This window comes from Sorex fumeus, unplaced genomic scaffold, assembly GCF_029834395.1.
Source record: "Sorex fumeus unplaced genomic scaffold, SorFum_2.1 ptg000008l, whole genome shotgun sequence".
In the NCBI taxonomy this organism is placed as follows: Eukaryota; Metazoa; Chordata; class Mammalia; order Eulipotyphla; family Soricidae; genus Sorex; species Sorex fumeus.
Genome location: NW_026606065.1, coordinates 90,719,790 through 90,745,087, shown reverse-complemented (window position 1 = coordinate 90,745,087; position 25,298 = coordinate 90,719,790). Strand labels below are relative to the sequence as shown.

The 25,298-nt window shown below is 40.2% G+C and overlaps 1 protein-coding gene across 3 annotated transcripts in view; it reads left to right on the top strand.

Annotated features, from left to right (window-relative positions):
* Positions 1 to 25,298, top strand: part of NBEA (neurobeachin) — a 663,869-nt gene that overhangs the window by 72,760 nt on the left and 565,811 nt on the right. The gene's annotated exons all lie outside the window — the stretch shown is intronic.

Here is a 25,298-nt window from a genome sequence, read left to right as displayed (position 1 = left end):
AGCTCTCACAGAACCCGGCAGACTACTGAGAGTATCCTGCCCACACAGCAGAGTCTGGCAAGCTCCCCATGGTGTATTTGATATGCCAAAGTAGCACTGTCCTCCCATTGTTCATTGATTTGCTTGAGCAGGCCCAGTAACATCTCCATTGTGAGACTTGTTGTTGAGATTTGTTGTTACTGTGTTTGGCATATCGAATACGTCACGGGTAGCTTGCCAAGCTTTGCTGTGTGGGCGAGATACTCTTGGTAGCTTGCCAGGCTCTCCAGGAGGGACGAAGAAATTGAACCTGGGTCTGCCAGGTCGGCTGTGCAAGGCAAACGCCCTACCCGCTGGGCTATCGCTCCAGCCCTCTGATATGCCAAAACCCAGTAGTAATGATGCTCCTCATTCCCCTGACCTTGAAAGAGCTTCCAATTTGGCAGTTGCTAAAATCTCAGGGCCAGTACGAATGGAGACATTACTTGTGCCTGCTGGAGAAAATCCATGAACAATGGGATGACAGAGATACAGTGATACAGTGGTCATACAATCAATAGAGGTAAAATCCTTCCCTCAGGGAAAGCTTCTAGATATATTCTCATTCAGCAAGAGACTGTCCCTCTTTGGGCATGTTTCTCCTTTCCTTAGTCCAACAAAATACCGAGAGTATTGGATATGCCAGACACAGTAACAACAAACTTATAAACATTTTTAATATTAGTCATTTTTACATGGAGACATTGATACATTAAGCTTAAACGATGGCTCTCCTGGGGTCTTCTCGCTATAGATCTCAGACTGGAGTGCTCAGGCCAGATTAGTCTTTCCTAACCGTAGCAGGGTCCTAATCTAGTTGTTACTTTTTGGATCATGACAAAATTTTTCCGTGGCTGTGCTCTTAACTTATAGTTAAGTTTTATGGCACAGGCCTAGCCCATTTTGATGCCAGGGTAGCTCACAGCTTGTCCTGGGTTTATCCAGTCCCTCATCGGGACCTTGCTTTTGAGGCATTCAGAACTAAGGGCAATTGTGGCTTAAGTCGAGAAAGAAAATGCCCAGGAGCGAATATTTTTTGGAGTCAGTTAACTTCCAAGTTACCAAAGCATAGCATTAACTGTCTTACTGTGCATATAAAAAAAGGACATTGCTTTGAAGTAACTATGCAAAGAACGTAAGGAGAAGAGAAACACATTATTTGATTTATGAATATAAGTCCAGTGTCCTTAGAAGGAGTGGTGACCGTACAAGTTAACAGGTTAGGTGATATAGGTGATTGACTGGTTGGGGAAGCAGAACACAAAGAAAGAGGTTACAGATAAACACAGAGGGATAGGAATGCCTCTGGAGCATTGTGTTGGGTATTACCCAATAAACTTAAGCTCTCAGCAGCAGGAAGAAAGGACAAACCAGTGTTAAGCCTAAAAATGTTTAGAGCTATATTCCAATAAACAAAGGAATGGGAGTGTCTTGGGAGCACTGTCATGGGTGTAACCCAATAAACCTAAGCTCCTTGTGCAAGGGAGAAAGGACATGCTAATGTTATCCTAAAATATGGTGTATTATGTTGATTGACTTGTGAATGTTAAAGCATTCTTGCATGCCTGGGCTGAATCCTACTTGGTCATGGTATATAATATTTTTGGTGAATTGTGGGATTGGATTTGCTAGCGTTTTGTTGAGGATCTTTGCATCTGTGTTCATCAGCGCTATTGGTCTATAATTTTCTTTTCTTATTTTCCTGTCTCTGTCTGCTTGGGAATCAAGGTGATATTTGCTTCATAGAAACTGAAGTGTTTAGATTCCTTCATTTTCCTGGAAATTCTTGAAAAAGATTGTCAATAGGCACTCTTTTAAGGTTTGAAAGAATTCACTAGTGAACTCATCTGTTCCTGGGCATTAGTTTATGGGAAGACTTTCTATTACCATTTCAATTTCGACGATGGTGATAGGTCTTTTCAGTTATTCCAGAACTTCTTGGTTCAAGTCTTGGGAGTTTATAGGAATCCAAAAATTTATCCATTTCTTCAAGATTCTTCAAGGATCTCTTGTTTCCTGGTATAAAGATTCTCAAAGTAATGTCTGATGATCTGTGGATTTCTATAGTTTCTGTTGTGATATCCCTCTTTGAATTCTGATTTGGTTTATTAGGATTATCCCTCTGTGTTTTCTTGGATTCTTGCTAGAGGTTTATTGATCCTGTTTTTTTTCTCAAAAAACCAGCTCTTGGTTTTGTTGATCTTTTGGATTGTTCTTTGGGATTCCAGCTTGCTGATATCTGCTCTGTTTCATTATTTCCTTTCTCCTGCCACTTTATTTTTTAAGATGAGAAAAATATTTGCTAAACTGACACAAAGAAATGATGCACATTGATTTGGATTATTAAAATCTTATGCATGGACGGAGGCCCAGCTCTGGGCAACAAAGCTGAACGGCTCCAATTTCAAACAGGTACAGCCCGCCTCCAAAGGCCTGGGACCCTTTCTGGGCATGCGCACGTAGATCCAGCCCCTAGACAGCCGGTTTTCAACCCCTGAGCTGCGCGGGACAGGCACGGAGGCCCAGCTCTGGGCAACAAAGCTGAATGGCTCCAATTCCAAACAGGAGACGTTCCCAACTCCTCGCCAGTGCCAGGGACTCTTTCCGGAGTGGGAAATATTTTCCCACTACATATGCCTTAGGAACCATAAGCTACCTTCTTAGATGGAAACTTCTCTAGTTTAGTTCAGCCACTAGAAACACAGTAGCCAATAACTCATAAGCCTATCTTAACTCACACTGCATATCAAGCAGAATAGTAACAGTGAACGTGAAGGACTAAACCACACCTCTCACAATGGTAAAGCAACGCAAAAGCCCACCAAACTTTCATATTGAAGAGTCTAGCCCAGATGACACCAACAGTACTGTAGTGTTAGACAACCTCTCTGACAAGGAATTCAGGAGGGAGCTACTTAGGATGCTTAGGGAATTAAAAGAAACAATGGAAAGCAATGCCAATAGAAGACAAGAGGATCTGAAGGCAGAAATGAGGAAAATGCAATCAGAAATATCAGACCTGAAAAATCTCGTAGGCGAATTGAAAAGCCCAGTGGAAGGCCTCAGCAGCAGAGTAACAGCTGCTGAGAACAGAATCAGTGAACTCGAAGATGAAGTTCAGAGACTCTCCAGAAAAGAGCAGAAAATGGAAAAGAGACTCACAATTCGGGAACAGATGGCAAGAGAAGATCGTGTTGAAGCCAAGAGGGGTAACATAAGAATTATTGGAGTCCCAGAGGGACAGGAAGAAAACCTCGATGAAGAAGAAACTGTCAAAGAAATCATTGCTACAACATTTCCAGAGCTGAAGAAAACTTGTGACCACATTCAGGAGGCCCGAAGGGTACCAGCTAGAAGAAATCCGAATAAAAATACCCCAAGACACATTCTGATCAAAATGACCAAAACCTTAGACAGAGACAAAATTCTGAAAGCAGCAAGATCGAAGAAAGAAATCTCTTACAAAGGAGCATCCTTAAAATTCACAGCTGATTTTTCTGATGAAACCCTCATGGCCCGAAAACAGTGGTGGGACATAGTGAAAAAACTCAGTGAAATAAATGCCTCTCCAAAAATACTTTTCTCAGCAAGACTCTCATTCATAATAGAAGGAACAACACACAGTTTCACAGACAAACAACAGCTCAGGAACTTCATAGACTCAAAACCATGGTTACAAGAACAACTAAATGGGCTACTTTAAGGCAAGAAAGGCCCCTCAAATACACCAAATTTTAACAGAACAATGGGACAAAATCCCATAACAATAATCTCTCTCAATGTCAATGGGCTAAATGCACCAATTAAAAGACATAGAGTGGCAGGATGGATTAGAAAATTGAACCCAACATTCTGCTGCCTGCAAGAAACGCATCTCAATAGTCAAAGCAAACACAGACTCAGAGTCAAAGGCTGGAAAACAATCCTACAGGCAAACAGCTCCCATAAAAAAGCTGGGGTAGCCATCCTAATATCAGACCACATCGATTTCAGAGTGAGGAAGGTCATAAGAGACAGTGAAGGCCATTTCTTATTGATCAAAGGATCTGTACAAAAGGAAGAACTTACAATAATAAATGTATATGCACCTAATGAGAGACCAGCAAAGTACTTAAAACAACTACTCATAGATTTGGAAAAAGACATCAATAGCAACACAGTACTAGTGGGAGACTTCAACACTGCTTTGTCACCTCTTGATAGATCAACCAGACTCAAGCTTAGCAAGGACATACTTCATTTGAGGGAAACAATGGAAGAAAGGGACTTAGTAGATATATACAGGACACTTCATCCACAAAAAGCTGAATACACATTCTCCTCAAGCGTCCATGGAACATTCTCCAAGATAGACCACATGCTGAGCCACAAAACATGCCTCCATAAAATTAAGAAGGTAGAGATTGTATCAACAATCTTCTCAGACCATAATGCGCTGAAATTAGAAGTAAATCACACACAAAAACAGAAAACTAAATCAAACACCTGGAAATTAAACAGTGCACTATTGAACAACGAGTGGATTAGACAGGAAATCAAAGAGGAAATCAAAAGATTCCTAGAAACGAATGAAAATGAGAACACGAGTTACCAAAACTTATGGGACACAGCAAAGGCTGTATTAAGAGGAAAGCTTATAGCTCTACAAGCATTCCTCAGGAAGGAGCAGCGAACACACATAAGTAACCTAACCTCACAGCTTAAGAGCTTGTAGAAGGACCAAAAAAAGGAGCACAACCCGAACAGGAGAAAGGAAATAATAAAGCTCAGAGCAGAGATTAATGAGATGGAAACCCAAAAAACAATCCGAAAGATCAATGAAACCAAAAGCTGGTTCTTTGAGAAAATTAACAAGATCGATAAGCCGCTAGCAAAACTCACAAAGAAAGGGAGAGAGAAAACCCTAATAAACCGAATCAGAAATGAAAAGGGGGTCATTACAACAGAAACCACAGAAATTCAGAGAATCCTCAGGGAGTACTTTGAGAAGCTTTATGCCACGGAACATCAAAACCTCGAGGAAATGGATAAATTCCTAGACTCCTACAGATTCCCAAGGCTGAACCAAGAAGACCTGGAATACCTGAACAGACCTATCACCATCAAGGAAATTGAACTGGTAATAAAAAGTCTCCCCAAGCACAAAAGTCCTGGCCCGGATGGATTCACTAGTGAATTCTTCCAAATCTTTAAAGAGGACTTACTCCCAATGCTCTTTAAGCTTTTCCACGAAATTGAAATATCAAAAACACTTCCGAACAGTTTCTACGAAGCAAATATCACACTGATACCAAAAACAGACAGAGATACCACAAAGAAAGAGAATTACAGGCCGATATCCCTGATGAACACAGATGCAAAGATCCTTAACAAACTACTCGAAAATAGAATCCAACTACTCATCAAAAAGATCATACACCATGACCAAGTAGGATTCATCCCAGGGATGCAAGGATGGTTTAACATTCGAAAATCAATCAACGTAATCCATCATATCAACAAAAGAAAAGATAAAAAGCATATGATTATATCAATAGATACAGAGAAAGCATTTGACAAGATCCAGCACCCCTTTATGATGAAAACCCTAGCCAAAATGGGTATAGAGGGGACCTTCCTCAACATAATTAAAGCCATCTACCACAAGCCTACAGCAAGCATCATCCTCAATGGGGAAAAACTGAGAGCCTTCCCTCTAAGATCAGGGACGAGACAGGGATGCCCACTCTCTCCACTTCTGTTCAATATAGTACTGGAAGTACTTGCAATAGCGATTAGGCAAGAAAAAGATATTAAGGGCATTCAGGTAGGAAAGGAAGAAATCAAGCTCTCACTATTCGCAGATGATATGATACTCTACTTAGAGAACCCAATAACCTCCACCAAAAAACTCCTCGAAACAATAGACTCGTATAGTAAAGTTGCAGGTTATAAAATCAATACCCAAAAGTCCATGGCTTTCCTATACGCAAACAGTGAGAGAGAAGAAAGCAACATGAAAAAAAACAATCCCGTTCACAATTGTGCCCCAGAAAATCAAGTACCTAGGAATCAGCTTAACTAAGAAAGTAAGGGACCTGTACAAAGAAAACTACAAAACGCTACTTCAGGAAATAGAAGAGGACATGAGGAAATGGAAAGATATCCCCTGCTCATGGGTCGGGAGACTTAACATTGTCAAAATGACAATACTACCGAAAGCATTGTATAAATTCAATGCAATCCCTATAAGGATACCCATGACATTCTTCAAAGAAATGGAGCAAACACTCCTGAAATTTATATGGAACAATAAGCCCCCACAAATAGCTAAAGCATTTCTGGGGAAAAAGAAAATGGGAGGAATCAACCTCCCTAACTTCAAACTTTACTACAAAGCGGTAATAATCAAAACAGCATGGTACTGGAACAAAGGCAGAACTGCAGACCAATGGACAGGGTTGAATACACTGACATCTCCCCTCAATCATATGATCATCTAATCTTTGATAAAGGTGCAAGTAATGTGACGTGGAGTAAGGAAAGTCTCTTTAATAAATTGTGTTGGCATCACTGGACGGCTACATGCAAAAAAATAGGCTCAGAACTCTGCCTAACACCATGTACAAAAGTAAGATCAAAATGGATTAAAGACCTCAATATCAGACCAGAAACCATAAGGTACATTGAAGATAAAGTTGGCAAAACCCTCCATGACACTGAAGCTAATGGTATCTTCAAAGATGCCATGCCACTGGCCGAGCAAGTGAAAACAGAGATAGATAAATGGGACTATCCTTAAACTAAGAAGCTTCTGCACCTCCAAAGAAACAGTGACCAAAATACAAAGACAGTGTACAGAATGGGAAAGTATATTCACCGAATACACATCTGACAAGGGGTTGATATCCAGGATATACAAAATACTGGTTAAACTCCACAAGAAGAAAACATCCAACCCCATCCAAAAATGGGGCAATGAAATGAACAGAAACTTTCTCAAAGAAGAAATCCGAATGGCAAAAAAGCACATGAGAAAATGCTCTACATCATTAATCATCAGAGAGATGCAGATCAAAACCACAATGAGATACCATCTCAACCTCAGAGACTGGCCCACATTCAAAAGAACAAAAGCAACCAATGCTGGCGTGGATGTGGCGAGAAAGGGACACTCCTTCACTGTTGGTGGGAATGTCCACTGGTTCAGCCCTTCTGGACAACTGTATGGACGATTCTCAAAAAATTAGAAATTGAGCTCCCATTTGACCCAGCAATACCACTCCTGGGAATATATCCCAGAGAGGCAAAAATGTATAGTCTAAGTGACATCTGCACTTGTTTGTTCATTGCAGCACTCTTTACAATAGCCAGAAACTGGAAGAAACCTGAATGCCCACGAATAGATGACTGGTTAAAGAAACTTTGGTACATCTACACAATGGAGTACTATGTAGCTGTTAGAAAAGATGAAGTCATGAAATTTACATACAAGTGGTACAATATGGAAAGTATCATGCTAAGCGAAATGAGTCAGAAAGAGAGGGATAGACATAGAAAGATTGCATTCATCTGGGGGATATAAAGTAACAAAGTATGAGATTAATACCCAAGAATAGCTGAGATCAGCACCAGGAGGATTACTCCATAACTTAGAGGCCAGCCCGGTATCCTAGAGGAAAGGGCAGTTCAGATAGAGAAGGGAGCACCAAATAAAGGATGTTTGGAGGATCCTCCCAGGAGGGGAGATGCATGTCGAAAGTAGACTATGGACTGAACATGTTTGCCACTCAATGCCTCTTTTGCAGACCACAACACCCAAACGGAGAGAGAGAACACAGGGGATTGTCCTGCCACAGAGGCAGGGGGGGATCGGGGGATGGGGGTGGGAGGGATATTATCCATGGTGGTGAAAAATGGGCACTCGTGGAGGGATGGGTATCTGATCATTGTATAATTGAAACCCAAGCACAAAAAAAATTGTAAATCTACAACTGTAAAAAAATAAATAAAAATAAAACAAACAAACAAAAACAAAACAGAAAACAAACAAACAAAAAAAATCTTATGCATGTTCACAAGTATTCTGTGTATTCTAATCTTATACCAAGGACAGTTAGTAATAAGTGACTTTTATGTAATATATGCACATGCGTATGCACACACGCACAAATGGTTGCGCTCCACGTACCAGTTAAAAAAAATTTGTGGTAGCAATCATGTTCAGTCTAATGGGAGGGATACTGGGATCAGTGGTCGTGGAAAATGGGCACTGGTGGAGGTATGTGTGGTATTCGATCATTGTATAACTGAAACCGAAGCACAAAAATTTGTAAGTCTACAGCTGTACTGCAGGGGGCCCCGGTAACCACTCTCCGGCCCGCGGAGGTGGCCCGAGGATTGATCCGATGGTGCAAGGAGGGACCAACGAATGAACACGAGACACAAGAGATAGAGTACAGTTTAGAAACAGAGAGAAAAAGGGACAGGCTTTATTGAGGGATACAGGCTGTTTATATAGGGTCTGGGCAGCTCAGTCAGGAGCAGAGGCAATATAACCATATATGGTAAGGTCAGCAACAAGAGCTTTACCTAACATTCAAGGTAGACATTTGCACATCAAAGGGTCTTGTGGCAGTAGGTGCATCCTGAGCTTTACATTTGTATATCAAAGGGTCTTAGGGAGTAGATGCATCCTGGAGGTTACTATAGATAAGGCCAGATAAGCTGTCAGCCTGATGTGTGGCTATAGATCTGGTATCTGCTGAGATCAGGAAGTCCTGGGAGACTGTCACCAATGTCTGTCCCAAGCAGTTCCTAACATGGGAACCATGGCCAGGGTCTATGAGAGGGCTCTTGGCTTCCCACATCTCCCCCTTCGATATTATATAAAAGCCTCGTTCAGGGAGGTAGTGGCTGGGTCCCCCCGAGACTGCAAAATACCTCTGTTTTGTGGAGGGGAGGATGAGATGCCCATCCCTCAATACTCCTTGCTAGAAGGGAATTGTGGAAAAAGGCAGGGACAGAGGAACCTCCATGCAGACCCAGCATGCCTCTCAGGGAGTCGGAAACTGGCCACAGGGCCATCCCTTGCAGTGCTTTGCCTTGCAACTCACGGGCTCCAAAACGAAAAAAAAAGGGGGTGCAGGGAGTGGGTCCGACGCCACTACTCCCGCGACGGGATGGTCCATTCGATAGACAGGCGGGAGAGCTCAACTGACCCAGCGGAGGCCTGTGACAGCCTAGCATCTTCCATAGCCTGGCGAATATAGTGCACCTATATGGGGTTGGTAGATAGAGAAGCTATCTGTTGTCTAACAAAAGCGATAATTCGGTTAAAAATGCAGGGGCCAACTGTAGCAATCAATAAAAGGGCAGTCAGGGGACTCAAGGGTGGCAACAAGTAAGGAAGTAGAGTGTGCAGGGCCCGCCCAGAGCTAGAAGACTCAGGTTGCCAGTGTCTCTGCTCCAAACCTTCCCTAGTTCAAGCATGGAGTTTTTAATCACTCCACTGTGGTTAACATAAAAGCAACACTCCTCCCCCAAGGCAGCACACAATCCCCCCTCTTTCATAAAGAGCAAGTCCAGTCCTGGGTGGTTTTGAAGGGCAATCTCCGACGTTAGCGAATCCTCGAGGTGAGAGATGGATTTTTCAAGGCGCTCTAAATCGGTATCCACGGCGACACGAAGTGTAGCTAAACCGGAGTGCTGTGAGGTCATGGTGGTGATGCTCGTACCGGTGCCCGCAAGGCCAAGGGTGAACAGGGCAGAGATGGTGAGGGCGATGACAGGCTCCTGGTGGACGGTGGGGTGTGGCAACATCGCGCCGGGACCAGTAATCATAAAGGGTGGAAGTTGGGTGGTACAAAATACGGGGACCACCAGAACAGTCATACAGAACTGTGAAGAGGAGTCGAAAACAGAGGCAGCAAAATGAGGAGTCAGGCCTGTCACTAAGTAGAGCCACCAGGCATCCTCAGTCGGGTCAAAGGAGGCAACCACTAGGGCCCAGAGAGTGTCTGCAGAGCCAGACTGGAGAGGAGGCAGAAATGGTGCTGATCTTATCTTAATCTCACTTAACAAAAACTGTACTCTGCAATGCTTCCATAGATACTCAAAAAGCCTTAAAAAATGCTCACAATTAAAGCTCTTACAAGGTATGTTCACTGGGCAAAAGATCACTTTACATTAGAAATCAACCAGAAGACATCTTAAAATTCTGATTTCCAGGAAAACACAAATACAAAAGATTAAAGCACTCATAGATTATTATGAAACATTAAGTATTTCACACTTGTGTACAAAGCTTTCTGAAAAACAGGGCTAGGTTGATACCTGGTGACAGGGTTTTGCATGAAATAAATAATAGCATGTACTTTCAAGCACTGGACAGGTTGATTAACAATGTAGTTAGTAAAATTTCCCACATTTTCCATGAAATTCTCCATTCTCAGACAGAGACCATTACAGAAGGCTGACATCTGAGATTATTCCACTTTATAACTCTTAGAAGTTCTAGAAATTTTAGTTACGAAGAGTCTCAGAGATAACAATTCACAAAAATACAAACATGCTTTCAGACACAGAAAAAACCCTTTGGATTATTTAACCAAACTTTGATATTAGCATAAGAAAACAAAATATTTGAATTGCTGTGTGAACACAAAAAGGATGGCAGCAATCTATCTTTCCCACCGCCCACGTTCAGTAGTGTCCCCAACTCCAGGGAGGTGGATGGCAATGGGCAGGAAAAGGAAGGAAACCTTATGGCCAGGCTGCTTGACCTTAGTTGCGGTTTATTCCAATCCTCTCTTCATTCACTCTTGTATCTCTTCTGCCTCTCCCAGCCCATTCTTACAGTCTCATTATATCCCATAAAAGAAACTCAGGTTCTCTCAAACATGTTTTCCCCTGTTCTCTCAGACCTCCTAGTAGAGAGCCCTGAAATCTCCTCATATAGATCATGGTACCTCTAAAAGGGCAATATAGTGATGTCATCAAAAGAAGAAAGAACATTGAGGCAGCAAAACATACATTGCTTCTTTACATCTGCAGGCCAGTAATTTTGGCCTCACCTTTTACAAGCTACAAGCACTTGGATTAGCACATCAAAGACCAATCTACATCTCAAAGATCAGGCCTGGCTAGCACCTGAGTGAGATCTCTCTGTGAGAGAAGCTGCCTCTAACAGCAAGGTTTCTGTGAGATAAGGGAAGCTGCTTCTTTCAGTATACTGAAATTTTTTACTGAAGGCAGTTTGAAAGGGAAAAAATGTTTAGCTTCATCCAAACTAGTCAGGACATTCTTCTAGGACAGATTCTCACTTAGCAGATTGACTCACAATTTACAATACAAGTTCAGTGTCCTAGAAGGATCGGATCTTACAAATTAACAGATTCTGACTAGGGGAAAAGCTGATTAACTGGTTGGGGAGGAGAGCATATATAAGTGGTTACTGAAAAACAAAGGAATAGAGGTGACTCAGGAGCACTGTGATGGGTGTAGCCTGATAAACCTTAGCTCCTTGTATCAAGGAAGAATGAACAAATCCAATTGTTATCCTATAAATTGCCACTGTTTAGGAAAATAAGGAAACTTATACATGAGACTCTTAATCTCAGGGTCGTGGGTTCGTGCCCCACGTTGGGCGCCAGTTGCAGGGGGCCCCGGTAACCACTCTCCGGCCCGCGGAGGTGGCCCGAGGATTGATCCGATGGTGCAAGGAGGGACCAACCGAATGAACACGAGACACAAGAGACAGAGTACAGTTTAGAAACAGAGAGAAAAAGGGACAGGCTTTATTGAGGGATACAGGCTGTTTATATAGGGTCTGGGCAGCTCAGTCAGGAGCAGAGGCAATATAACCATATATGGTAAGGTCAGCAACAAGAGCTTTACCTAACATTCAAGGTAGACATTTGCACATCAAAGGGTCTTGTGGCAGTAGGTGCATCCTGAGCTTTACATTTGTATATCAAAGGGTCTTAGGGAGTAGATGCATCCTGGAGGTTACTATAGATAAGGCCAGATAAGCTGTCAGCCTGATGTGTGGCTATAGATCTGGTATCTGCTGAGATCAGGAAGTCCTGGGAGACTGTCACCAATGTCTGTCCCAAGCAGTTCCTAACATGGGAACCATGGCCAGGGTCTATGAGAGGGCTCTTGGCTTCCCACACTGTACCTCATGGTGTTTCACTAATAAAAATTTAAGGAAAAAAAATAAAGAGGACCAAAATACTCACTTAAAAAAGAATAAATAATAAGTAACAAAAAATTTGTGGTGATTATGCAGTGAAATACAGAATATTATAAATCTTTATCTCCCTGAATTTTTTTTTATATGAAGTATGAAGCAGATTAGGATCTTAAATAATGGGCTGGGAGTTCGAATACAAAAACATGTAGTGGTTTGGAAATTAATACTTTAATTTTTTACTCTATTGTACTTGCCATCTAGCAGCTAGGTATACTTATTTATTATATCATATAAAGTATTTTAAAAGTGGTTATGCGCTTTTTAGTAAACTGCATGTTTATCCAATTTTATTTTATATTTTAAGAAAGGCACTTATTTGTCTGATAGTTGTTTCCTTTGTTTTCTTCTCTCTTCCCTAGAGCTTTTGTGTACTGTATTTGTAATAGCATTTGTTATACTCATGGGTATAGTTAATTCTGTACTATAGAAAGATTGCCAGTAGGAATGAATTACTTGTTGAAAGTACTGGTGTGAAAGAAATTGGAAACTAGCAAGTAATTTTCTATTATTTTCTCTTTAGGTTGTCAGCTAGCTTTTGGATCATTAACTTTGATTATGTTCACATTCAAATGGCATGTATCTACTATTCATAAAAATAAAATACTTTTATTATACATACTAATGTACAACAGATTTTGAAGGTTAGATGACTTGTGAATATGCATATTTATATTTTCTGGATGTTTACGGCTAGGATTAATAGAATTCTTAATTCTGATATTGATGCTGTTGACAAGAACAGTTTCTGCCATTGTCAACATTGCTGACACTAGCTTTGGGGCTTTAAACAATTTATTTAACTTAATTTGATTCATCTATTTCCTTCTTTGATAGACCTATATCAGAGGCACTTGAGTTAAACGACTCTCTATACATTGATTACCTGAATCCCAACAAGTACTCATCAAGCAAAAGTTGTGTTCTTAATGATCATATTTTCACTTTTATTCATAAAACTATAGGGATAATAGCTTCATCTTGAGGACTCATTGTTTAGAAATCAGTGATATGATGAATTTATAATTTGCATTTAATTTGCTTGTAAAAGTAATTTGATTGGCTTTCAGTAAGTGACTTCAGTGGAGTAAGAGTAGGAAAATAGAAATAGACAGCATAGAGGAGAAGAGTCAACTGAAACATTAACTTTTTCTATTCTTATCCAATAGTTTTTATTTTGTTGGCAACTGAACATTTTGCATATTGTAATGTTGTATCTTTGTAATTCGGAATTTTGTATCTTTTTTGATTTTGTCAGGGGTTGCTGTTTGCTTAGTGACTGTTCTGAACTACTTTTATTATTTGTATTCTTAGAATTTTGTGCTGAAGCAATAGCACAGCGGGTAGGACGTTTGCCTTGCACGCAGCTGGCCCGAGTTCGATTCCTCCACCCCTCTCGGAGAGCCCGGCAAGCTACCAAGAGTATCCTGCCTGTACAGCAAAGCCTGGCAAGCTCCCCATGACATATTCGATATGCCAAAAACAGTAATAACAAGTCTCACAATGGAGGCATTACTGGTGCCTGCTCAAGCAAATCGATGAACAATGGGAGGACAGTGACAGTATTTCTTAGAATTTTAAAGTTTTTTTTCTATAATAATTTTACTCAGTTATCATTTACAGATACCACATTACCATGCTGTTTTAGGATTACAGTGCTTCTGCACCACACCTGTCATTCAAGTGCTTGTCCCTCTGCCGTTCTTCCTAGGATTCTTTTCATTCTTCACCTTCCAGTTTCATTTTCTTGGGCTCATGGATCTTCTGAATTGTGCTTGTGATTTCTATAGCATTAATTTCACTTGATGTTTTATTGATTCCACCCTGATGCTCTTTGGGTTTCATTTGTAACTATTTTTCTAGATAATTGATATGTGAAGTTTTATTGAGTAATTGAGGTTTTTTTGTTTGTTTTGTTTTTGTGGAGAATGCCTGTATTACTATTGATGCTCAGGGGAATTTCTTGGCTATAATATTTTCCACCAATGCTACTTCCCCTCTCCTTCCCCATTAGGTTGTTAACATTTTCTTCATTTTTCTTGATTGTTTACTCTCCCTTCTGCTTTTTTGGGTGACTTCATCAATCTTGTCTATGAGCCAACTGATTCATACCTCATGTTCTATAGTTTGGTTAATTTTTTTGTTGAAGTTTTTTCATACTTTCTCTCCCCTCATTGGAGTTGTTTTCTCTTTTTCTCATTTAATGGATTTCTTCACCAATTTTACTTTGAAGACTTTTATCAGGCAGTATAGAGAACTCTTGTGTGCTTGGGTTTTGGGTCCTTCCTGGGCTTTTGTCTTCATCCATTGCATATTAATTACCACATTTCTTCATTGCATCTGGGGTGCTCTATGGCAGATAAGGTGAGGGTCGGGTTTGCGCAGGCCTGGATTGCAGTGACTGATTTCTGTTTGAAGATTCTGACAGATTGGCACTGATTTGTGTGCCTCTGAACCCCTGCCAAGGGTTTGCTGTCATGGGGCTTCTCAGTTAGCTTTAACCCAGTGGTCCACTTAGCGCTTGCAGTGGCTAGAGCCTGATTCACCTCTGCTATCTTTCAACCTATTTGTACAACCACTTGGTTCTGGGGACACATGCCTGTGTCCAACTGTTGTCCCTCTGCATCCGACCCCCATTTGGGGAATGTGCTCCTTCGCTGTGTTAGCAGTTTACCCATGTTCCACAGCAGAGGATCTGTAGGGAATGGCAGCTCATCTTTCTAGGTTTTCCTTTTTATCAGAGCCCTGACGATATTCTGTGCTTAATTCTGACCTGATTTTTGTTTCAGTCGCTGGCCTGCTTTCTCACGTTATTACCTTTTCTGCTCTCTTGACCCCAACCAATCTGGGTCTTTCCCACCTTGTGAACTCTATTTGTGAGATCTGCACTCTTTGCCACCTTTAAAGTCTGTTCTGTTAATAGGTGATCAGCTGATGTCTTATCTAATTATACGTGACTGAATCCAAGGAGAAAGAATAAGAGGAAAAGGAAAGCGTTTGTTCTTCATAGATTTTCCTATGACTATCTATTATGTAGATAGAGTAAAATTGTTTTATTTGCCATTTAAAGGGCCCAGCTACTTTGTTTTGTATAATTTGAATTATGGTTTTGACCAGTTTTTTTTTTTTGCTTTTCAAATAGGAGCTTTATTTCAGTATTAATAAAATACTGATATTATATGAGACAACCCCCCAAAAGCCTATATGATATGGGGTTGTATTCCAGAAATATGAATACATGGAGTCTGGGAACCCAAATCTATTTTGTCGGACCCTGAGAAACAGCATTATGTGTGGTCTGAATTTAGGGCATCATGACAAAGCTTGGAGGAATCTTGATGATGCCAGATAAGATATGGCTGAAGAAACCTCGATTCTTTTTTTTTTTAAATTTTTTCCCTTTATTTTATTTTTTTTTTTTTACAGTTGTAGATTTACAATTTTTTGTGCTTGGGTTTCAATTATACAATGATCAGATACCCATCCCTCCACCAGTGCCCATTTTCCACCAACATGGATAATATCCCTCCCACCCCCATCCCCCCATCCCCCCTGTCTCTGTGGCAGGGCAATCCCCTGTGTTCTCTCTCTCCTTTTGGGTGTTGTGGTCTGCAAAAGAGGCATTAAGTGGCAAACATGTTCAGTCCATAGTCTACTTTCGACATGCATCTCCCCTCCTGGGAGGATCCTCCAAACACCCTTTATTTGGTGCTCCCTTCTCTATCTGAACTGCCCTTTCCCCTAGAATACCCGGCTGGCCTCTAAGTTATGGAGTAATACTCCTGGTGCTGATCTCAGCTATTCTTGGGTATTAATCTCATACTTTGTTACTTTATATCCCCCAGATGAATGCAATCTTTCTATGTCTATCCCTCTCTTTCTGACTCATTTCGCTTAGCATGATACTTTCCATATTGTACCACTTGTATGTAAATTTCATGACTTCATCTTTTCTAAGAGCTACATAGTACTCCATTGTGTAGATGTACCAAAGTTTCTTTAACCAGTCATCTGTTCGTGGGCATTCAGGTTTCTTCCAGTTTCTGGCTATTGTAAAGAGTGCTGCAATGAACAAACAAGTGCAGATGTCACTTCGACTATACATTTTTGCCTCTCTGGGATATATTCCCAGGAGTGGTATTGCTGGGTCAAATGGGAGCTCAATTTCTAATTTTTTGAGAATCGTCCATACTGTTTTCCAGAAGGGCTGAACCAGTGGACATTCCCACCAACAGTGAAGGAGTGTCCCTTTCTCGCCACATCCACGCCAGCATTGGTTGCTTTTGTTCTTTTGAATGTGGGCCAGTCTCTGAGGTGTGAGATGGTATCTCATTGTGGTTTTGATCTGCATCTCCCTGATGATTAATGATGTAGAGCATTTTCTCATGTGCTTTTTTGCCATTCGGATTTCTTCTTTGAGAAAGTTTCTGTTCATTTCATTGCCCCATTTTTGGATGGGGTTGGATGTTTTCTTCTTGTGGAGTTTAACCAGTATTTTGTATATCCTGGATATCAACCCCTTGTCAGATGTGTATTCGGCGAATATCCTTTCCCATTCTGTAGACTGTCTTTGTATTTTGGTCACTGTTTCTTTGGAGGTGCAGAAGCTTCTTAGTTTAAGGATAGTCCCATTTATCTATCTCTGTTTTCACTTGCTCGGCCAGTGGCATGGCATCTTTGAAGATACCATTAGCTTCAGTGTCATGGAGGGTTTTGCCAACTTTATCTTCAATGTACCTTATGGTTTCTGGTCTGATATTGAGGTCTTTAATCCATTTTGATCTTACTTTTGTACATGGTGTTAGGCAGAGTTCTGAGCCTATTTTTTTGCATGTAGCCGTCCAGTGATGCCAACACAATTTATTAAAGAGACTTTCCTTACTCCACGTCACATTACTTGCACCTTTATCAAAGATTAGATGATCATATGATTGAGGGGAGATGTCAGTGTATTCAACCCTGTCCATTGGTCTGCAGTTCTGCCTTTGTTCCAGTACCATGCTGTTTTGATTATTACCACTTTGTAGTAAAGTTTGAAGTTAGGGAGGTTGATTCCTCCCATTTTCTTTTTCCCCAGAAATGCTTTAGCTATTTGTGGGGGCTTATTGTTCCATATAAATTTCAGGAGTGTTTGCTCCATTTCTTTGAAGAATGTCATGGGTATCCTTATAGGGATTGCATTGAATTTATACAATGCTTTCGGTAGTATTGTCATTTTGACAATGTTAAGTCTCCCGACCCATGAGCAGGGGATATCTTTCCATTTCCTCATGTCCTCTTCTATTTCCTGAAGTAGCGTTTTGTAGTTTTCTTTGTACAGGTCCCTTACTTTCTTAGTTAAGCTGATTCCTAGGTACTTGATTTTCTGGGGCACAATTGTGAACGGGATTTTTTTTTTTCATGTTGCTTTCTTCTCTCTCACTGTTTGCGTATAGGAAAGCCATGGACTTTTGGGTATTGATTTTATAACCTGCAACTTTACTATACGAGTCTATTGTTTCGAGGAGTTTTTTGGTGGAGGTTATTGGGTTCTCTAAGTAGAGTATCATATCATCTGCGAATAGTGAGAGCTTGATTTCTTCCTTTCCTACCTGAATGCCCTTAATATCTTTTTCCTGCCTAATCGCTATTGCAAGTACTTCCAGTACTATATTGAACAGCAGTAGAGAGAGTGGGCATCCCTGTTTCGTCCCTGATCTTAGAGGGAAGGCTCTCAGTTTTTCCCCATTGAGGATGATGCTTGCTGTAGGCTTGTGGTAGATGGCTTTAATTATGTTGAGGAAGGTCCCCTCTATACCCATTTTGGCTAGGGTTTTCATCATAAAGGGGTGCTGGATCTTATCAAATGCTTTCTCTGCATCTATTGATATGATCATATGCTTTTTATCTTTTCTGTTGTAGATATGGTGGATTATGTTGATTGATTTCCGAATGTTAAACCATCCTTGCATCCCTGGGATGAATCCTACTTGGTCATGGTGTATGATCTTTTTGATGAGTAGTTGGATTCTATTTTCTAGTAGTTTGTTGAGGATCTTTGCATCTGTGTTCATCAGGGATATCGGCCTGTAATTCTCTTTCTTTGTGGTATCTCTGTCTGCTTTTGGTATCAGTGTGATATTTGCTTCGTAGAAACTGTTCGGAAGTGTTTTTGATATTTCAATTTCGTGGAAAAGCTTAAAGAGCATTGGGAGTAAGTCCTCTTTAAAGATTTGGAAGAATTCACTAGTGAATCCATCCGGGCCAGGACTTTTGTGCTTGGGGAGACTTTTTATTACCAGTTCAATTTCCTTGATGGTGATAGGTCTGTTCAGGTATTCCAGGTCTTCTTGGTTCAGCCTTGGGAGTCTGTAGGAGTCTAGGAATTTATCCATTTCCTCGGAAATCTCGATTCTTTTTTTTTCTTTCCCCTTTATTTTATTTTATTTTTTTTTAAAGTTGTAGATTTACAGTTTTTTGTGCTTTGGTTTTAATTATACAATGATCAGATACCCATCCCTCCACCAGTGCCCATTTTCCACCACCATGGATAATATCCCTCCCACCCCCATCCCCCCATCCCCCCTGTCTCTGTGGCAGGGCAATCCCCTGTGTTCTCTCTCTCCTTTTGGGTGTTGTGGTCTGCAAAAGAGGCATTGAGTGGCAAACATGTTCAGTCCATAGTCTACTTTCGACATGCATCTCCCCTCCTGGGAGGATCCTCCAAACATCCTTTATTTGGTGCTCCCTTCTCTATCTGAACTGCCCTTTCCTCTAGGATACCGGGCTGGCCTCTTAAGTTATGGAGTAATCCTCCTGGTGCTGATCTCAGCTATTCTTGGGTATTAATCTCATATTTTGTTACTTTATATCCCCCAGATGAATGCAATCTTTCTATGTCTATCCCTCTCTTTCTGACTCATTTCGCTTAGCATGATACTTTCTTTTTTTTTTTTTTATTTTTTTTTTATTTTATTTTTTTTTTTATTTTTTTTTCCCCTTTATTTTATTTTATTTTTTTTAAAGTTGTAGATTTACAATTTTTTGTGCTTTGGTTTCAATTATACAATGATCAGATACCCATCCCTCCACCAGTGCCCATTTTCCACCACCATGGATAATATCCCTCCCACCCCCATCCCCCCATCCCCCCTGTCTCTGTGGCAGGGCAATCCCCTGTGTTCTCTCTCTCCTTTTGGGTGTTGTGGTCTGCAAAAGAGGCATTGAGTGGCAAACATGTTCACTCCATAGTCTACTTTCGACATGCATCTCCCCTCCTGGGAGGATCCTCCAAACATCCTTTATTTGGTGCTCCCTTCTCTATCTGAATAGCCCTTTCCTCTAGGATACCCGGCTGGCCTCTAAGTTATGGAGTAATCCTCCTGGTGCTGATCTCAGCTATTCTTGGGTATTAATCTCATACTTTGTTACTTTATATCCCCCAGATGAATGCAATCTTTCTATGTCTATCCCTCTCTTTCTGACTCATTTCGCTTAGCATGATACTTTCCATATTGTACCACTTGTATGTAAATTTCATGACTTCATCTTTTCTAAGAGCTACATAGTACTCCATTGTGTAGATGTACCAAAGTTTCTTTAACCAGTCATCTATTCTTGGGCATTCAGGTTACTTCCAGGGAAACCTCGATTCTTAATCTGAAGAAGAGGAATTATTTTAGGAAGACTTGATGGCTAGTGTCAAGTTTATGAAGATCTATCAGAAAAAAAGAAAGATTAGGTTTAATTTATGTGATTCCAGTGAGCAGAGTAAAATCAAAAATGTCAACTGCCAGTAAAACGTAGCATTTTTGGAGTTTTTGAGACCAGTTCTTAATAATATTTTAAAATAATGAATGACTGTGATTCAAAGGGAAGATGGTGGGCTAAGGGATGCTATGGGCATTCGGTGAGTATGTCACGTTGCTAAGCATTTTATAATGCACAGCTTTCCAGAACTATTCTCCAGGCTGGGTTGTCAGTGATGCAAAAGTGGAGAAACCCGTTAGATGTTTCCACTCATTTTAATTCAGATCATGGATTTTCTAGAACTATGAAGTAAAAATGTAAGAAATATAAACTATAAGCATTGGTTTCTAAAAATGGGTTTTGACCAGTTTTTGAGTTTGAAGGACCATTGTAATCTAGTTTTCTTTTTTTTTTTTTATTTTATTTTTTTTAAAGTTGTAGATTTACAATTTTTTGTGCTTTGGTTTCAATTATACAATGATCAGATACCCATCCCTCCACCAGTGCCCATTTTCCACCACCATGGATAATATCCCTCCCACCCCATCCCCCCATCCCCCCTGTCTCTGTGGCAGGGCAATCCCCTGTGTTCTCTCTCTCCTTTTGGGTGTTGTGGTCTGCAAAAGAGGCAGTAGTCTACTTTCGACATGCATCTCCCCTCCTGGGAGGATCCTCCAAACATCCTTTATTTGGTGCTCCCTTCTCTATCTGGACAGCCCTTTACCCGGCTGGCCTCTAAGTTATGGAGTAATCCTCCTGGTGCTGATCTCAGCTATTCTTGGGTATTAATCTCATACTTTGTTACTTTATATCCCCCAGATGAATGCAATCTTTCTATGTCTATCCCTCTCTTTCTGACTCATTTCGCTTAGCATGATACTTTCCATATTGTACCACTTGTATGTAAATTTCATGACTTCATCTTTTCTAAGAGCTACATAGTACTCCATTGTGTAGATGTACCAAAGTTTCTTTAACCAGTCATCTGTTCTTGGGCATTCAGGTTTCTTCCAGTTTCTGGCTATTGTAAAGAGTGCTGCAATGAACAAACAAGTGCAGATGTCACTTAGACTATACATTTTTGCCTCTCTGGGATATATTCCCAGGAGTGGTATTGCTGGGTCAAATGGGAGCTCAATTTCTAATTTTTTGAGAATCGTCCATACTGTTTTCCAGAAGGGCTGAACCAGTGGACATTCCCACCAACAGTGAAGGAGTGTCCCTTTCTCGCCACATCCACGCCAGCATCGGTTGCTTTTGTTCTTTTGAATGTGGGCCAGTCTCTGAGGTGTGAGATGGTATCTCATTGTGGTTTTGATCTGCATCTCCCTGATGATTAATGATGTAGAGCATTTTCTCATGTGCTTTTTTGCCATTCGGATTTCTTCTTTGAGAAAGTTTCTGTTCATTTCATTGCCCCATTTTTGGATGGGGTTGGATGTTTTCTTCTTGTGGAGTTTAACCAGTATTTTGTATATCCTGGATATCAACCCCTTGTCAGATGTGTATTCAGTGAATATCCTTTCCCATTCTGTAGACTGTCTTTGTATTTTGGTCACTGTTTCTTTGGAGGTGCAGAAGCTTCTTAGTTTAAGATAGTCCCATTTATCTATCTCTGTTTTCACTTGCTCGGCCAGTGGCGTGGCATCTTTGAAGATACCATTGTAATCTAGTTTTCTTAAGCAGAAGAAATACCTTTTAGAATTATAGGAGGGTCTGAGTAAAGAAAATTCTGTAATTTTGAACTTTACTTTAATTAATTAATTAATTATTTTTGTTTGCTTTTGTGCCACACACAGTGGTACAGAGGGCCTTAACTTCTGACTCTGTGCTCAGGGATCTCTCCTTGCAGGCTCAAGAGACTATAAGGGTGCTGGGATTGAACTCTGGTCTGCTGTGTGTAAGGCAAATGCTTTAACCATTGTACTCATACACTAATATTCTTTTAGAGTGAGTATTAAATGTACTTCCTCTGTTTTTATAATTCTGCACCTCAGACTAAGTAGCATGGTGTTCCCTTGTATTTTCTAATGTATATTAAGATCTTAAGCTTGCTACTGATGCGTGACTTTAGTCCTGTTACTTAACCTCATTTATATTAATTTTCTAACAGGACAAGTCTCCCTTTTCTTTACAATATTGTTAGAAAATTGTTTAAAGGGGAATTATTTCTGCTTTGTGTTATGCTTAAGTTGATATATATTGAACTTTTATTGAGCTGTTTATTATAAATAGTTAAATTCAAATGAAAATTTTCTCAGCTGTGAGCCTCATTTAACACTGTTGTATTGTGTTAAGATAAAGCTTGGAAAGGACACATAAAATGATAAAACTCATTTTATAAAATGTGAACTATTTTAAATAAATTCTGGCAATGAAATGAGAGCCATTTTACTTCTTAATAATTGAATGGTGGGGCCGGAGCGGTAGCACAGTGGGTAGGGCATTTGCCTTGCACGTTGCCGGCCCTGGTTCAATTCCCAGCATCCCATATGGTCCCCGAGCGCTGCCAGGAGTAATTTCTGAGTGTATGAGCCAGGAGTAACCCCTGTGTATTGCTGGGTGTGACCCCAAAAAAGCAAAAAAAAAGTTTATGAAAGAAGCATTCTATTTTAAAAATTGGTGCAATATGGAAACTTAGACCTTATGTATGACCCCATGACTTTTAGAATTGCACATATTAAATGTTGATTCCACTAAAAGCAAATTATTTATGGTGACAGTGAGATGGTATAGTGGATAAGTCTCTTGCCTTAGATGCAGCTAACTCAGACTCAGTTCTTGGCATCCTGTATGGCCTCTGTACACTACCAGGAGTGATGTCTGAACACTGCTGGCTGTGCAGTGGCCTGTCCCCCCCATAGACCAAAAAAAGGTAATCAATTTTATTCCCTGTGAGACCATTTCTCTTACTGATCTGTTTTATAGTGTTTCTTAGCTATACCAGATTCAACTGAAGGCTCTTAAACTCAGTCTAAAAAATTCTTCATTGTTCACCCACTTACTACATAGGTTTACTTAGAAGCTCTTAGGCATAAACTTGATTTTTGCTTCTGTTACTTCAGTAAATATCCTTGTCATTGATTTTCAAATCTTTGTATTTCTTTATGTGGTTCACTTACAGAGAAGCCCTTCTGAATTATCTGTCTTTGGTGTACACAGCTCATAATAGTAACTCAAGTCAATGGGACATACCTAAATAGTTGTTTAAGTAAGATGAACAATGTTTGTTGTTTGACTTTGTCATGATGAATGACAACTAAAATCTAAAAAAATGCACAATTCTCAGGAATTTAGTCAATACTCTAAGATTTTTTTTTTTATTAGTGAAACACCATGAGGTACAGTTGTTGATTTACAATTTTTTTGTGCTTGGGTTTCAATTATACAATGATCAAATACCCATCCCTCCACCAGTGCCCATTTTCCACCACCATGGATAATATCCCTCCCACCCCCATCCCCCCCATCCCCCCTGCCTCTGTGGCAGGGCAATCCCTTTTGTTCTCTCTCTCCTTTTGGGTGTTGTGGTTTGCAAAAGAGGCATTGAGTGGCAAACATGTTCAGTCCATAGTCTGCTTTCAACATGCATCTCCCCTTCTGGGAGGATTTTAAGTTGGCCATTTCATTGTACTAAGATGTATTTGATCTGAGATCTACTTTTTTAGTTTAAAACTTGGGGTATAGCAAAGCTTAACTGATCATTACCTACAGGGCTAACTCTTCCCAAGTGCTAACAACCCAGTTACTCAATTTAGTACTCAAAGTTACTATATGAACTATGATTTTTCGTTACATACAGTAGGTATAGTGACTGAGAGAAAGTGGCGCCATTAAGGCCAGATAGTTAAGTGTTGTAACTAAAATGTGAATCTAGGAAGTTTGAATTCTGAGCTAATCCCTTAACCAGTTATTTTTGTTTATTACTTACAAATGGTAAGAGAGGTGTTTCATACACAGAAATAAAACTAGCATTAACTAGAGAATCTGTCATCTTTAAACATCAAATGTTAGCTTAAGGGCTAGTTGTCATCTCCTTTACTCCTGCGTCCCTTCTTTTCATTTCACTTCTGCCTTCCTTTCTTCTCCTTCTTCCCCTTCCTCACTTTCTCTCCTTTCCTTTCAGCAAGGGATTGAACCCAGGGCCTCACACAGGCAAAACAAGCAGACAGTTGCTCTGCCACTGTACTATATCCTTTCCCCACCTTTCCCTGGACTAGTTTCTCAAGTTGATGTTTTAGTGTTGTTACAATGATAACACAGCAGTAGGGCGTTTGCCTTGAACGCAGCTGACTCAGACGAGCTGGCTTCGATTCCTCCGCCCCTCTCAGAGAGCCTGGCAAGCTCCCCGTGATGTATTCGATATGCCAAACACAGTAACAACGAGTCTCACGATGGAGAGGTTACTGGGCCCACTTGAGCAAATTGATGAATAGTGGGAGGACAGTGATAGTGATATGCAAAATACAGTATTGAAAATTAGAAACAAATACCTTTAAGTTACTGACATTTTTTGATTGATTGATTGTTTTTGGGCCAACCTGCAGTTCTCTGCGGTTACTCCTTTCTCTGCACTCAGAAATTACTACCGGGGGAATTGGGGGACCATATGGGATGCAGGGGATCTATTTGGGTCAGCTGCAAACAAGGCAAATGCTTTACTTACTGTACTGTCTCTGCAGTCCGATGTCTGGAATGCTAGAGGACTGTGAAGCTGTTCTTACATGAGATTTTATTGTTTACAAGGACTTGTTGAAAGACATATTTACTGGCCCTGGGCTCTCCACCTTTGTAGACTTTCTTTGATATGAATCTTTATCTGTAAAATGAAGATAGTATCTTCTTTCTCATAAATTGGAGAATTAAATTATTTGGTATATGTAAAGTATTTAGAATAATATTGTCATGTAAGGTTAGGTGATGTATTGCTTTTCCTATTAATAGTCATTCATATTTATGAGCACTTTTTATTGAAAGAAAATTAATTCTACTTCTTGAATCTAATTTCTTGTCCCCAATTATAATATTTTCTTTGTATCTTCTTTCTCAACTATTGAAAATTCATGTCTTCTTTTATATTTTATATCTTTTGTAAGACTTCTCTGCACCATTTTTGGAGTAAGATAAAGTATACACATTTATATGCTTCCCCCCCCCCCCCCCCCCGTAATTTAGTTGATGGGCTTTTCCTTGTCTGGAAACATCTTTAGTTTCTTTGAATAGTAAGTTCTAGTGTCTAATAAATAAACTGGTGAATGATGGAATGAATAAATGACTTCAACTTTGTCATATATTTAGTATTTAATATTATTTTTCCCAA